We start from the raw sequence: 16202 nt of genomic DNA on the forward strand, positions 1-16202 counted from the left end.
CATCTTTTCTGTAGCTATCAATTAATAGCAAGAAAGATAGTTTGCTGTCTCACAGCCAAATAAGTAACAAAATTAATGGGCCGTATTTAAGACAGCTACTCCCTATTTGTGAAAATTTTGGGAAAATCGCTAGGAGGAAGAAAAATAGGGTTTGAGTGTTATTGAAAATAAATCTAGTTTTTTAGACAATGAAAACATTTTATTCTTTTAAGTTAAAACAGAATGTATGGAGCCTGTTTCTAATTCACATTGTCCATGAAATTGAAGCAATGTATTCCTCTTGACTTTCATGCTCATTGTCCCTAGTAAGAAATGCTCTACATCAAATGCTCATTATTTGCTGAGGTTGTTTACTGTTAAGTTTGTGTATGATTGTAAATTAAACAAGTGCATTGAAACTCCATCATCTAACACGTGGCCACTATTCATATCTGGCAGGCCTGTTTTTCTCTTTGAGCACTAAGAAACCACCTCAGATATAGTATTTCCTTGATACTGAAAAAGTGCTGTGTTTCAAATCTTCTGCTAGACAGAAATTACAGGAGATAAGCAGAGGTTTTTAATGTAAAACAAAGCTATTTTATACCTAAAATAATAATTAAACCTCTTCTATGCAAGCAATGGAATATTAACATTAGCTTAGTAAGAGGTAAGAAAGTAATGATCTCGCCAATGACTATATGTAGAAATATCCAGCAGAATTTAATTGAATCAAAATATTCAAACTACATCAAAATTATAATTGAATGATTCCTGGGTTATACAAACATTTTTTAAAATAAACTGTTAATTTAGGGGTCAAATTTCTTGGATACCTGTACTGAATAACTATACAGGATTCATTTTCAGAAGGTTACTGCTTGATGCTTTCTGAAAACCTGTCAGAGCCTCTTATGTTGAACACCTAAGATGTGATACACTCACTGCTATTATTTTTTTAATTTTACCCACTTTTGTTCATAAAAATAATGAAAAAAGTTAATTAGAAAATCAGCAATTTATCAAAGGAGAAAAAAATCTTTTCTTCACCACCACTTTTCCTTGCTGACAGGTAAATACTTTCTAAGCATCAAACCATGCAAGTACAAGAAAACCAGTATAATCTCTTTAAGGCTGTATTTTCAGAAGCTTGAGAACTGGCCAGGAGATGCTCCTAGCACCACTCTTGACTGGTGGTGGACGTTGGCTCTTCTGGCCCTGGATGCTTCATGTGGCTGGAAACACCTCCCAAAGGGGAACTACAGGCTGCTTCACATGGACTATTGCTGCGTGCTGTAGGAGAGCTCACTGGCTGTTTTTCATTTCTTCTCCAACTGCTACAACCCATCTATCATGGTAATTGATTTTTCTCCCTCAGTTAAAGACCTTCATCTGGTCTCTCCTATTTGGAGCCTGATCTTACAGGAGTCTGGGAAGCCATAGCCTATGGAAGTCTGTGACAGATAGTGCAGTAAAAATGAAGGATGAGGCACTGCCACCTTCAAGCAAAGCCCTCCACCTGTCACACTGCTCTCTCCAATTTCTTTGTATTTCCTTTCCACTGCTGCCGCTCTTAGAAAGGTGAAGCCCTGCAATGTTGGAGCCCAGCCGGTGTGAAAGCAGTTGTCAAATTGTTACTGGCTAAGGACACAAGAAGCTGCAGCCTCAAGTTTGAAAATTACACAACAGCATTGCAACGTCGGTGTTGCTGCTCATCTTTAAGTGCTGGATCTTCCTATTCCTGGTGGCCTGCCAGCAGGCCTCACAACGGGTTGATTGTCAGCTGCATCAGTGGGGTGAATGGTGTTGACTCTTCCCTGTGACCTACAGCCATGAGCATGAAAAATCACAGCAGGCAGGTGCCCACTGCTGGGTGGATGAAAGGTGTGTACTCTGTGAATGGCATGTGACAAGCTGCTGGGGGAGAAAGGGCTGACAGCAAAACAGGGAGAGTAGTGAGTTTTATCTTCCACATGGCAGCACTCGGTGATAAAAGAGCATTGGGATTTATGTCCCAGGATCTGACTTATCACTGGTCAAGAAGAAACACTGTGTGGGACAAATAGCAGTATCAACAGAGCATGCATGTGCAACTTACATTTCTGGATGACCCAAGAATGCCAGCGTGAGGTAACGGCTGACATGAAACCATGACTTCTCCAGGCCTCCATAGGTTTATCTTGGTCTCATACCCTATGCAACTTAACCCTTGGGTCTTCATCTGTAAATCTGTCTTTTGTAAGACAATATAACTGAGCCAAAGGCATTGCAGAATGAGGTGACCCAGCTGAGTTAAATGGACATTGAGACTGCTAAGTAGCCCTGGAGGTCAGGCTGCAAGTGGTATATAACTGCTCATGAATGATACAGAATTTTGCAATATCACATTTGATGCAGGGATGAGGTTTCTTAAATTCTGCTGTTAAGGAAGAAAATTACGCACTTTTCACACCATAAGCAGAAGTCGTATTTGGCAGTGGAGCCAGATTTGCAGGGACGTAGAGGTGTCCAAAGCTGGTGGCAGGCTCCTTGTGAAAATGATAAATGAAGGGAGCAGCTGTCCTGGTTTTCCATGGGAGCCGTGGAACTGCCAGCTCTTCCCCAGGGGCTCCAGCTGCAGCAAGGAGGCACCAACCTGCAGGTGGTTTGACGACACTTAGGCACAATCCAGCATATTAAATTAAATCATGGGTGAAGGCAAGAAGGAGACTTTTCAATTCATCCTAAAGAGGACCTATCCTCCGTTAATTCAAAATAAAAATTACAGGTTGTTCCAGTCATCAACTTATATCTTACTATGGTACATTGGTGAGAAGATGGATATTGTACACTACCATGTCAGGAATGGATATGAACTCTCACTTCAGAGAAAGCTCAAGAGATGTTTCTTGTCCTACAAAATATGATTGCTTGCTATGTTTTTTTCACTGGCACAGAGCAAAATGTTTTAATGCTTCACCTCCATTCACCAGCTCTGGGTAAGGCTGTGGTTTGGGGTGGGGAGGAGAAAGGCTCCAGGCACAGGAATGAGACAAAATGTTCTTGTGGTCGTTTGTGTGGCTTGTCACCAACTCCAGGGGAGGCAGGCATAGCTCTTGTGACAGATTTGACAGCGCTGAACCAGCTGGGATTGCAGAAAAAATGCACAGGAGGAAAAGTCCTGGCATGAAGAACCTGTTTCTTATGTGGAGAAAGCCTATCGGAGAGTGTAAAACTGACCCAGCAGTGCCATTATTCTGAAGGGATGCAGAGGAGTCTGAGTGTGTGTTAACACTGGATCACTGGTGCTTTTCCCTGACACTTTCTGCACCTGCATGAGACAGATGCACAGAGATACCTGCTTCTGAAGGGGCAGACAGGAGATCTCCTGTTTGCTCGGAGTAGTGTGCAGGCAGTGAAAAGGGCAGTGCTTCTCATCACGGGCAGTGGGGAGAGCTGCCTGCCACCCCACAGCTATCCGCCTGCCCTGAAGCACTCACCCCGCAACCAAGGGACCCTTTGTCCTACATGCTTTGCAGACGACACTTTTCCTGACACAAAAGCAAATTATCCATGCTTCAGATCCATGGGGGGAGTTTCCTGAAAGGAGGGAGAGCCAGAGATAAAAAATGAAAATTACATCCTTCCCCTTCCAAAGAAAACAGTCCTCCTCCCGAACCCCTAATTAAAATGCAAAGGTTTAATATACAAACCAGCAGAATGCTTAATCATCATCACTCAGCTCACAGGAAAGATGTCCAGTGTTTCAGCTGAACAGCAGCGCATCGTTGGCTTCCTGTGAGGAGAGACTACTGTTTGTCATTCTCTGAAAAGTTCTTGATGTTTTCATTGTAGGGGATGGAAGCAATGGCCTGTCATTTCTTGCTTGCAAGGGAGACAAATTTCAGTGAAAGAAAAAGCTGAGGACAGCCAGGAGAGCAAGCCTGGCTCTCAGAGCTGGGATGGAGGTTGGGCTCATGGACCACCCAGATGCTCTTCCCTGTCATCCTGCAACATCAGCTGCACCCAAACCTTTTCCAACAGGCATTTCTCAGGTCTGATCTTGAGTATCTCCATCCTCCACAAGCAGGCTTGGACAGCTATTAACTAGCTACATTGTGAGAACTTTTTTCTTGGTATCTAACCTAAGCGTCCCCAGGTGCAGGTCTGTCCTGTTCATTTAGTGCCACACAGGCATCAAAAGCCTTGATTCTCCTTGCAGCCTTGCCCTTATTCCAACTGAACTGTGCCCTCTACTTGCCTTTACTGAGGTCCAATTTTATGTCACTCAGCTTAGGCATTATATATTTTCAAGTAGACTATGGATGTTGGGCACCTAATAGCATGCATGTATGTATATGTGTATATATATATATGTATTTATGTGTCTTTACATATATATATATATGAAGTTAGCACCAATCCTTTATTTTTATGTCATCTTTATGGTATAATATGAAATTAATGTCATGTTATGGGTAAAAAACAAAGCTTCAAGGCAAGTAAATCTACTTGTAAATTCATATAAAACTCCATGAACACTTCTGGGCAGAAAAAAGGAAAAACAAACAAAAAAGAACACCCTTTTTTCAACATTTGCTAAGCAAATTAGAAAAAAATAGATTTTTAGTAGTTTTTCACCTGAAAATTAGTTTGTTCTAAAAGTTTTGAATCATGTAGAATGTTTTAGTGAACTGGAAGTAACACTGAGAGAATTATTCTGCTGATGAAACAAACAAATGCAATTTGAAATTGGGATCAGTCTGAAACCATTTCCCTTCTGTCTCTCTCAGGTTGGCTGGTGAATTGAGGAGAATTAATTGCATGGCTTCCAGTGCTTCTCAGCACAGGGGTGCAGGAATCCTTGTACCCTGGATTTGTGACCACAGGAGCTTGTGAATCGCAAAAGAACATTTAAGCACAGGACTCCAACTACAAATAAAAATATATCTTTGTGGAAGTCTAATGAGAAGATAATTAACAGGCATGTTTATTAGTAGGAAGCCGTGGTATAAAATGTATGGGTAAGGCAAAACACTGATTAAAATACCACCCAGGTAAATGAGTTTCCCAGGCAATATATGGAGAGCACTGCCATTTAACCGCTCTGAGGCAGCCAGCAAAAATGCTAGAGCAGCCTGCCAAATAGCTAGATGTTGCTGATGGAAAAAATTAGCCTCAGGACATTGGCATCTGGAGCCTGTGACTACCATCCAAAAAGAAAAGGGACTGGTGCTGTGGAATTGGGTAATTGCACTCCAGAAGCCTACCACAAGTCTGCTGTGGCTTTGTCGTTAAAAATAAAAAAATAAAAAAAATTAAGTGTTTTTAATTAAAAAATAAGGCTTTGAAAGAACAGAAAGTAAGATGTTGGGGGAAGACATGCAATTAACTGGATAAAAGGAATCACAGTTTCTGTGTGTGTCTGAGTAAAACACAGATGTATATGCGTATGTGGGCATGTGCCGGTTTGTGTTTCTGCATATTTGTTTCTGTGTTAACTCTGTGTCCATTTCACAAAGGATTATACACTCCATTTACTTGAGATTCCAATGTATATTACTTGGGGAAAAAAAACCAATTTCTGAGTACAGCCCATGTTTTAGCAATTATATTTCTTTCTGTCTTTCCCCCCTTTTCTGGTTTGGTTTTTTTTATTATTATTATTTTGGGGGAGCTGTCAGATGGAGGCAATCACCCCCTGTTGTGGTCCCCAGGGTGGGGGTGTAGCTGAAGCAACAAGAGTGGAGCAGCCAGTAGAGATAAATTGCCAGTTCTTTATCTGAAAGCATACTTACTCATAGGAGAAAGTTAAGGAATCATGATATGTTACTGCAAACCTTTTAAGTTATCTGAATGGTTACAGTTTGCTTTACTGCTGATGCCCAGGGAAATGACACTGAAAGCCCTCTGCTTACGTTTCTGCATGGCACTTTCTTTTGAAGACTTCAGTTGCAAGTGCTTAGAAGTCCTTCCCTCCAAAAGATCAATGACACGTAGTTCTCATATGTGAAACTTTAAGGAAAATCCACTTAGACATTTTCCCGTTAAGTTAAAAATCACTGTATTCCTTGTACAAGACTGTCTGAAGGATGGTATAGGTTTAAAACCTCAGGCTTAGTGAGCATCTAGTTCTCAGGAGTATGTTCAGTGCTGAGTTACCTGTTTCTAAGAATTCAAGTTTATCAGTGGTAGAAAACTGCACAACATTTGGACATAAGATACTATTTCACCTGTTATTCCAAATATACATGGATCTGGTAAAACCTGATCTCTCCCCTATCCACTGCTGAGGCAGTGAGAGGAAGGATATTATTTGTCATAGACGTTGATGGGACCAATCATGTGCTTAAAGTTGAGGGAGCACTTAAGTGCTTTGCTGGATGATGGCTTGAAGGACCATGTGTGCTGCACCAGGTACTCCTAAGAAGGATCAGTGATGGATGAGATGCAATTGCATTGTAACTGTGACTTTTCTGGATGTCTTTTTGGCCTTCAGTGTTATTTGTGTGTGTCTGGCAGTAAATAAACCTCACTTTCTATAAACAAAGCAACAAATAGGAGGTGGTTCATATGCTGTGGTAGAATACCCACAGAACAAGACAGGTACTTCTGCCTGCCCCAGCCTTTACACACTACAAGCCAATATGCAGGAAGAGGGGAGGGAAAAATTAACTAGAGGTCACTGTTGGGTAAAGATATCTAGTGTCAAGAGAGATGTCCAGAGGTGTTGGAAGACATATACTCTTCGTGTGGGATGATAGACATACTGAAGTCAGTATTAATATTTAGAGACAGTTCTTGTATGGTTTATTAATGGCAGATAAGAAACATAAGTGATAAATCTTTGAAAATGTTTTTAGCCATTTCTGGAAAGCTGTTTTTCTTAAAAGTCAAATGAAGCAGAAACAGAATGCATTCACTGAGAACAAGGCAAGAAAAAGATTATTACAGGAAAAAAACACATTGAGTTAAACACAACCCTATGAAGCAAAGCACTTAAGTAGGTACTTAAGGTAGGGCATATACCAAACTGCTTTCCTGAGTCATAGCCATGATTACAGATGGTTCATTTGCTCTTCGTAGTGTCCTCAGCTCCAGAGATCTTTTTGCTTTCATGAAGAAATCACTCTAATCAATCAAAAGGCATTAGCATTCCCACTGCTGGGATTATGAATTACATTTCTGTAATAAATGTGAATGTCATTTCCCTCATCTCCTGTTCTTTCAAGAGCCCTAAAAGTTTTATTTCAACTTTCAGACTTGCACTGAGGGCTTTGGCTAGGAGTTAGTGCTTCTGGCTCGCTTGAGCTAATTTGGCAAGTAATTTTAAAACAACTTCTATTGTACATAGACTTGCAGGGTTTGAAATACTGCTCAGTCAGCTCTTATTTCATGAATGGTTTGTTTGATTAGGCGCCCAGGTGAAACACAATCAGGGGAACCTGGTGAGCTGTCAGCCCTCTGCAGGGAGGAGGAAATGAAGTGGATTTGCTTGCTCCTTGGCAGAGCATTACAGCCTTTCAGCTGTCGTGTGAAGGGATATTGCCTCCCTCTGTCCACCTCTCAAGAGCATTGCTGCTGTATTTTGTGAAAAGTCCTATTCTGACAACACCTATTAGGCATGCCCTTGGGCATCTACTGGGGTGACCCTCTAAGGGGATCTTGTTAGTGGGCCTTGACTCAGCTTAAGCTTGATGAACTGCCAAGGCTTGGGGCAGGAGAACTATACTCAGCCCTTATCAATGGGGCATTCAGGTCCCTATGCTCCCAGGTAGGTCAGCTGCCTGCTGAGCATCAGCTGTCAGCATTAGTGTCTTGGATTTAACCTTCTAAACTTGATCTGAGCCCTACTTTAGGTCTCAGGACTTTTTGTGGACTTTCGCTTCTTGGAGCTTCCTAAAAGCTGCTTTGGTCGGGTTGGACTTCACAGCATCCATACAGTGATTGAGCTGGCAGAAAGGACCCTGGTGTGATCAGGCTGTTCAGGGTCTCACCCATTTCTTGCTGGTCATGGTGGGCCCATGTTAGACACACAAGCCTGTAGGCTTCAGGTAGGTTTTGGACCTGTGGAAGTGTGGCAGCATCCCCCCTGCCTTGCTGCTGCTGTGGCTGCTGTGGGGAGCCTGGCTTGCCAGCTCTGCAAGCATGAGAAGTCCCAAAACCACAGACAGAAATCCCAACAATAAAGAATTTACCTTCAGCAAGGAATTAATAGAAGGTATAAGCATGAGCTGTAGAGAGGAAGAAAACCAAACCAAAAAACCCCAGAGCATTTGTTTCCAGACTCTTAGCGAAGCAAGACCTGCTGTATCCTGAGGACAGAACAAGAAACCAGACCAAGTTTATATAAAGCTGCATGTGGAAACCTCCCCGGTAACAAAATGAGCAATAAAAATCAAATATCAATGAGAATCCAAATATTCATCTTTAAAATCACTGAACAGTAAATTACACATCACAGACCTCTTCAGTCTTCTGGCAAAAGCTGCACAAATGGAAACTCCTGAACGCAAATAAAATTCTGCAGATAGAGCAAGTCCCTGTACAAACTGCGCTTTCTAAATAAGTCTTTTTTTGTCACCTGGGTTGAAGAACGTCTTTTTCCAGCACGACCTACAAAGCATTTAATCAATCCTGATGGTAAAATGAAAATGGCAAATTCCTTCTTCTCTTCACCGAAAGTGAAGAGTCGGTCACGTTTCTAGGAGAATTTGAAGGCATTTGTCAGACATTTGTGAAACCCACAATCTTAAAATAAATCCAAAGGAACCGGGTGGGTTTGGTGTTTGCTCTCTGTCAGGAGCTTTTATTTGTTTTCACCCAGGGCTGGATCATGTTATGGCATCATGGGAGCCTGCTCAGCGGTGCGGAGAGCAAACTCCTGCTGTCATCTCCTAAAGCCTGAGCAGGGGAAAAAGGAAACTCCTGCTGCCCAGGGGGAGGAGGGAAGAAACCCATGTGGCATTTGGAGGATAGCTTGAGCCCATCTTTTGCCTGTGAGCTGAAGCCATGCCAGTTTATGTCTAAGCCTTCAGGCTGGCATTTTGCCTTAAAACCTCACTCTGAAGAATGATCTCTTTCACAGGTAAGGGACGTTTCAAACAAGCCAATACTTAATTACCCGTTTTTTCCACAGGCAACAGCAAGCCCAAGTGAATGCAGCTGTTGGAGCAGCTTCTGCTCAACACGGGAAGCTGCAGAGTCAGGCCCTTAAGAAGCAGGGCTCTTCTTATGTGGAGATTGATGGGATATGGGTCTTTTGTACCACCTTTATCCCTGTCATGATGTGACATGCCCATGGTCCTGCACTCCACAGGTGGTCAGGTTTTCTCAATGCTTTATGTGCTGGTGATGACAAAGTGTCCCCCATCTGAACTATGCACGGACAAAAGCTGTTTCTGAACAACTCGTCATAAGATATCAGGAAGACCTTCACATGACTCATTATTTTTATTGATTGGAAATAAAGAGGTATGCCATCTGATATTTTATGAAGTAATGCCCAGACTCACTTACTATGAGGACCAGCAGAATGGCGTTGCAAAACAGTTAAAAGCTGTTTTAGCAGTTCTCTACCCCAAGCTGTTTTAAGGGGACTAGCACGAAAAGCTATCCTGATGATTATTTGGATCTTCCTCCCTTCCCCTTTTGGTAAGCTGTGGTGAAACCATGTGAAATGCCCATTTTTGGTAGCATTTAATTGTGGATGTCTGCACAAGACATTTTAAAGCTTCAGTGATAGATTATGAACCCTTTCTTTTAAGCATGCCATTACAATTTCCCATTATATTGTTGCAGTGGACTGAACATAGCAGCAAACCAAATCCTAAATCCATAAAAGCAGTAAATTAAATGTGGCTCCAGTGGTTTTGGAGCTCGACCAACAAGTTATCTTTATTAATGCATTCAGGGAAAAGGTCTCATTTTATTACATTATTTTCTTAATGATAAAGGCAGTAATGGAATCTCAGCAGAACACACCAAAGGAATCTTAGTTTTCTGGCAGTTGGGTCAAATTTTTGTCTGTGTGTGCTTGGTACAGGGTTAAGACTTGGCAGTGTCCGACTCACTGACTTCTGTCTTGAAAAGCAGAGTCTTTTGCTGCTTCTCTGTACTTGCTAGTTGACATTTTCTTGGCTTTAAATGAAATTTTGACACATAAATCCCACATGTCAAATGATATTGTAAAACAAGCATCCAAGTGTCAGCACATAGCCCAATAGTCTAGGGAGTAGAGAATAGAATAAGGAACACCTTTATGCAGTCTTTCATCTACATCCAGCCATCTGCAAGTAATTTGAAACCAGTTTCAAATGAAGCTAGGTTGTTTGGCCTGTTAAGGCACAGAAAGCCAAAGCAGAAGTTTGGAGTCTTCATGGCTTTTATTGACTTGCTAATAAGTAGATAAAGCCTTTATTTTCCAAACCTGTTCTTTTCTCAGATAGTCTATTCCAAAGAAAGCCTAATTGAAATTACAGAAGTCTCTTGCAGAGTGCCACAAATTCCATTTTTAAATAGCTTGCTGATATTGAAAGATTTCATGATGAGCCTTTCACTTGCAAAGCAGGGCTGGTGGGTTCCCCACTGATGAGCTGTTTTGTTTGACTTGAGGAGACACTAATGGTACCAGGTTCCTACAAAACAACACCAACAAAGGAGTGTGGATTTACATGATGATCGGCTGGCCCCAAGATTTACCAGTAAAATACTAGAGCAAGCCTCATGTAGCTGCTAGCTGCAGTGGGTACTTTACCATATGTCCTTCTTTTCTGTGTAGTATCATTGGAAAAACAGAACTGCAGATAAGCCATGATTTAACAGGGGTTTCAACACCTTCAGCTGTGGCAAACTGGTATTCTGTAGAAATAAACTGCACATTCAAATTATATTTTAGATATGAAGCCAGTTATGAATTTCAGATAACACAGAAACATGGACCTTGAAAAAAAGCAACAGGATTTACTTGTGTTCCCAAGACAAAAGGTCCTGTGAACCTCAACTAGTAGGCACTGTCAGTGAGATGGGAGAAACACAAAAATGAGCACCATGATATGCAGAATCCCAACCGAGGTTTGTGAATATACCCAGAACATAATCAGTGTGAAGCAGGTGCAGATGTGAAGAGCCAGGAGATTGGTAGTACCGCCTTAATTAAATGCAACTATCTATAGCTGTCAATCTATCAAATGTGGATGTACATATATATGTATGTATGTTATATATATTATATATATCTAAATATATAATTCCTAGGAAAAAATTCAATCTGGTTTTAGAAAAGATCCTATTAGGTCTGACTGAAAAAAGGACACTGAGGATGCTTAACCCTGGATTGCTTTTAAAGGTGAATAAAAACCCAGCATTTGATTCCCATGTGATTTTACTGGACTTTACTTGGTGTGACGGGTTTTCTTTCACTTGCAGCATCACACTGGGGACAGTGCACTGAGGTTTGGCAGAGGTTGACCACACAGCTGTGATGCTGAGGCTGAGTGTGCCCCAAAGACAGGTCCAGGTGCCTTCTGACTGCCCCCACCCAGGGCTTGCTGGAGGTCCCTCTTGCACTGCCCACGGGCACTCCCACAGGCAGCCTCCATCGAAGCTTGAGGAGATCCCTGCAACAAGGAGGTGAAAGGGGATTGCGTGTAGCCAGGTGTGTCCAGTCTGAGGACAGTAATTTTGTAAATCCTGGGGTTGGTGTAGGAAGAGCTGAGCTTGACTTCCTTTAGTGGATGTCACTAACTGTATTTAGTCGTGTAGGACTCGGATTTTAATGTTTTGCCTAGCACACTGCCTTGCCCCTGGATTGTGGAAAACCCAGTACCCAACAGGCTTTACTGAAAACCACATGTCTGACAGAGAGTGTCCAGAGTAAACGACCCACACCTATGTCATTAAGCACATCCAGTCCATTAGTTAAGTTCTTAGCTAGATAACCAGGTAGTCTTTACAGTTGTGATTAAACCTGAAAAGAAACCAGTGGAGGCCGGTAAGACAATCTGTATGGACAGGAACTGGGTAGTGGTTTTGGTTGTTTTTCAACCTGGTGGGGCCTTTCAGGTGCATTTGGTGTTCCTGTGTTTGGGAAGGTGCCAGGACTGAACAGCACAACTCAGCTGGGGGTGGGGAGGTAGCTAAGGCCTCCTCATGTAATTTAAATGATTGTTTGCACTTCAGCAAGTGCCTGAGATGCCTTCAATTTGTGCTGATTGTTTTTAAGGGCAAAAAAAAAAGCCACTCACAGCCAAAATACACAGTGGAACAAAACAAGAGATGCTGATTTTGAAAAGCAAACACTGATGGTACGAGGCTGGAGTTGAAAGAAACTGTTTTGTGAGCTACTCATATGACTAAGTCTTTTAGAGATCTCAGTCCTATTTGGTCTGATTCTTGGCTCTGTTTATTGTGCTGTCTTCTGACTTCTTGGAGTGACTTGTGATTCAGTGTGTGTGCAAGCAAGTGGGGAATCAGATGCAGCAATTGGAGCTGGTTTCATCCTGGCACTGCGGTCCTGAGCCTTGCACTGATGGTGGCCAAGCACCCAGCAGCTACACCCCCCCTCCAGTGTCCTCCAGCTCCCTAGCAGAGGGTGGCACCAGCACAACCCCCTCCCTGCCTGAGAACTCTGAGGGGAATGCAATCCCAGGGCATCATAGAGCTTGTCAACTCATCCCAGAAAAGCAGGGCAATGGCAACAGGCACCATCCACTCACCACAGGAGCGGCTGCAGCATTTCTGTCTGCTCTCTTGTGGTGGTTTAGCCCCTGCCGGGGTCTGAGACCACGCGGCCGCTGCCCCTCCCCCACAAAGGGAGTGAAATACAAAGCCCCAAGACTGAAATAAGGAAAAGTTTAATACAACAGTGCAACAGCAACACAACAAACAACAACAATAACAATAACAGTAACAAGTGATATATATAAATAACAGTGATAGCAATGAACAGAGCAAAATAGCTACCAAGTACAGCAGTGAGAGGAGCAGATGTACAAAACCACGCGTCCGCGCTCCCGCGCCAGGAAATGTGACCTGCCAGGATGTGACCTCCTCGTGGTATCTGAATAACCTGGGTAGAGCTCCCCCCCTCTGCTGGGGAAACTTAACCCTATCCTGGTTAAACCAGGACATCTCTGCTCCTCAGACAGGAACCACAGGTCCTTCTGGGGAAGTGGGCACAGCCTCAGTGCATGATTCTCCTATTGCATTGAAACATGCAGCTCACTCCTCAGCTCCTGCAAAACCTGTTGAAGTAAGCTGCCAAGCATGGTGGGGTGAGCAGGCAGGAGTGCTGGACACATTGATGAAAACCAGATCTCTGCCCTTTGTTTCAGAGAATTTCACTTTTCCAAGTGTGTCTGTGAGACGAGACTGCAGCGAACATGGGAGGAACCCCTAAGAAGATCCTCTTCTCCAGATCTCAGGCTCTTTTTCATCAAACTATTGGCCGCAGTGACAGAGAGAACCATTATGGGAGCAGTTAAAGCAAGAAGTACACATCCGTTGGAAGATGCAACATGGCAAGATGTAAATATGGGCCCTCCAAGGGCAATGGAGAGATACCAATCTCTCTCCACCATGCCCAGGAACTGTTTGGGAGAACAGGTAGGGACTGCTAGAACAATATGTTTCCTGACACTGCTTAATTTATTACCGTAGATGTAGCCTATGAGAGCCTTGTCTGTTATCCCTGTAGAAATTTGGCCATTATTGTTGGATTAGATTCTAAGCATCTCTTTTTATCAGGTGCCTGGCTTTCTCAGGATTTGTCCTGCTATCTTATTTCAGAAACATCAAAATATGCTTAGCTAACTCAAAAATAATAGTGGCTTTGCCCTCCCCATGCCTAGTAGAGCCAATGTCTTGCCTTGTTAATATGTAAAACAGTACACTACATGGCATCCCCTTTTGCTCAGCTGTGCAGCATAGAAATACAATATAACAGACATTTCTATGAGAACTCCTGTAGAAGTATTTAATGAGTTACTTTCCCTAGCATCTAGTGACTGTTAGTATCAAATAATTGGCCAAAAGCATTCTTGGTGTAACTCCCTTAAAATTCATACAGTTCCTGTTAGGGAATATTTTTATTCACACATATTTATTTCACATTCCTGCAGTGTTTTATTTTCATGAATTATTAATTTAAGACTCACAGCTTTAGTATACTTGAAGCTGAGTTCAGGGGTGGACACTGCTGTTACAAAATCATGCAGAAAAATTACAGGACCAAGTGTAAGATCTGGAATTTAAGACATGTAGAGCTCAACCCATTTTTGTAGATGACATAATCACACCAAAAATGAATGTGATCCATTTTATGTACTGATCTCATTCAACAGGCAACAAATTTGTAAGTGGGCTTTCAGAGATAAATTCCCCACTTTTCCAGTGAGCAGATATGGATTTCTTCCAATACACTCAGTTTCTCCAGTACACAAGGCTACACCAGAAACAGTTTATTTCATACCTATGTGCAGCCAGCAAAGCATACCGACACACTTAAATCGTTTATTGATCTTGGCTGTTAACAATGGCATCACAAAACCAGTGATGCAAATTGCGTTTGTGGAGTTTCAGAACTCTGTTCTTCCAGGTTTTTGGAGCAGTATGCGTAAGAGAAAGGGGAAAGAGCTAGCAGAAAGGTATGTTTCTGCAGCAACTGTAATTGTGTTAGGCCAACACAATCGACAGTTTTATGGAGTTTAACTAGCTTCACTCATTTTGTAATTAAAAGTTTCATCAGCACAGCAGAGAGAATGCAGCATTTGTGGCCTCTTGAGACTTTGGCTTGTTTTCATTGCAGTGTTGATGAACTCCAGACAAATAGGAGACTAACACTATCTCAAGGCATAAGCTTCTGTAACAAATTTTACACCCAGTGCTTTTCTCCACTCTGGGGTCAGCTTGTACCCTATATATTGGTAGGATACAGATAATGGTAAGATACAGAGTGATTTTTTTATAAAATTTGGTCTTCTTTCATAGTACTGAAATGTATAATGAGCAGCCTGGTATGCTTTCAAGAAATTATTCATCATCACTTTCCTTATTCAGAAAAAAATGTCCCTAAATTTTGTACAGTCATAATAAAGAAGCTTTCTCATGCTGCCATCTTGACGATCACTGAGTTAATCCACGTTTTGCTTGCATATATCTACACATAGATGTACATAACAGACTTTGGAGAAACTTCCTATAATTTCTTTTTATTATGCACATCAGTACCATTGTATAATGAATTGTCTGAAGTGTATGAGCAGATCAGCCACATGCAATATATTCATCTGACTCATCAGCTGTTAATCAACCTCTACAGCATTCAGGACAGTTTCAAATAGATGACATTTTGAAAAACTTGTGGTTACAGCAATGTTTCTTTTCGCTTTGAGTTTTTCACTCACCACCAAATGTACTTTAAAATGCAGATTAAAATTTAACCCTCGGCCAGAGACACATTTGAGACATTTGAGGCATACATGGGGTTCTGCATGCAGGGTGAAATCCAGAGCTGAAGTATTTGTTTTTCTTCCAGACTTAAACCCAAACAGGTGAGAGTGTAAGTTAGTGTGAGTTACATACTGGGATCTAGAAGACAAATTAGGAATACCTGATTTAAAAGAGGCTTGACTATTTGGCTCTCTGTGTTGCTTGACTGTAGGATTTTTCCTAGTCTGTGTCAGATTTTGCTCGTCTGTGTCTTTCATAATTCTTTTCTGTTATCCCTTTGCATGAGTGCAAAATGCTGGATTTGTATGTCTTGTGAGGGAATGCTTCTACTGATCTGCTGCATCTCTATAAAACATGTACGCTATTCTCAGGAGCTGCGTGACAAAATAAAGGAACTTTATTTAATACCCCCGAAGGCACTGTGCTGAAAAGATATTTTCACTGTTAACACCATGACTAAATAAACAAATAAAATATGAAAAGATAATAGCTGAATTGAAAACATTTGCATATTAGCACAACTTCTATTAAGTGCACTGATGCTAGTGACAGAGATTTGGAAACATTTGAAACTTAGTCTTGCATTCAGTCTGCTATCTTTCCTTAAAACTCTCCTTGTTTTCCCCTTCCTCCCACATCTAGTCATTGGCCATGGGAATTCTCAATTTTTTGCAGACAAAGAGTCCTTATTGTCTACTCTAACATGGCAAATTTTCTGTCTCCCTGTTGGAGTCTAAAATAGCCCCTGAGTTTTTCTAACCAGATTTAGCTTATAAGGTTGAGAATGTGTACAG

This window comes from Strix aluco, chromosome 4 (assembly GCF_031877795.1).
Source record: "Strix aluco isolate bStrAlu1 chromosome 4, bStrAlu1.hap1, whole genome shotgun sequence".
Taxonomy (NCBI): domain Eukaryota; kingdom Metazoa; phylum Chordata; class Aves; order Strigiformes; family Strigidae; genus Strix; species Strix aluco.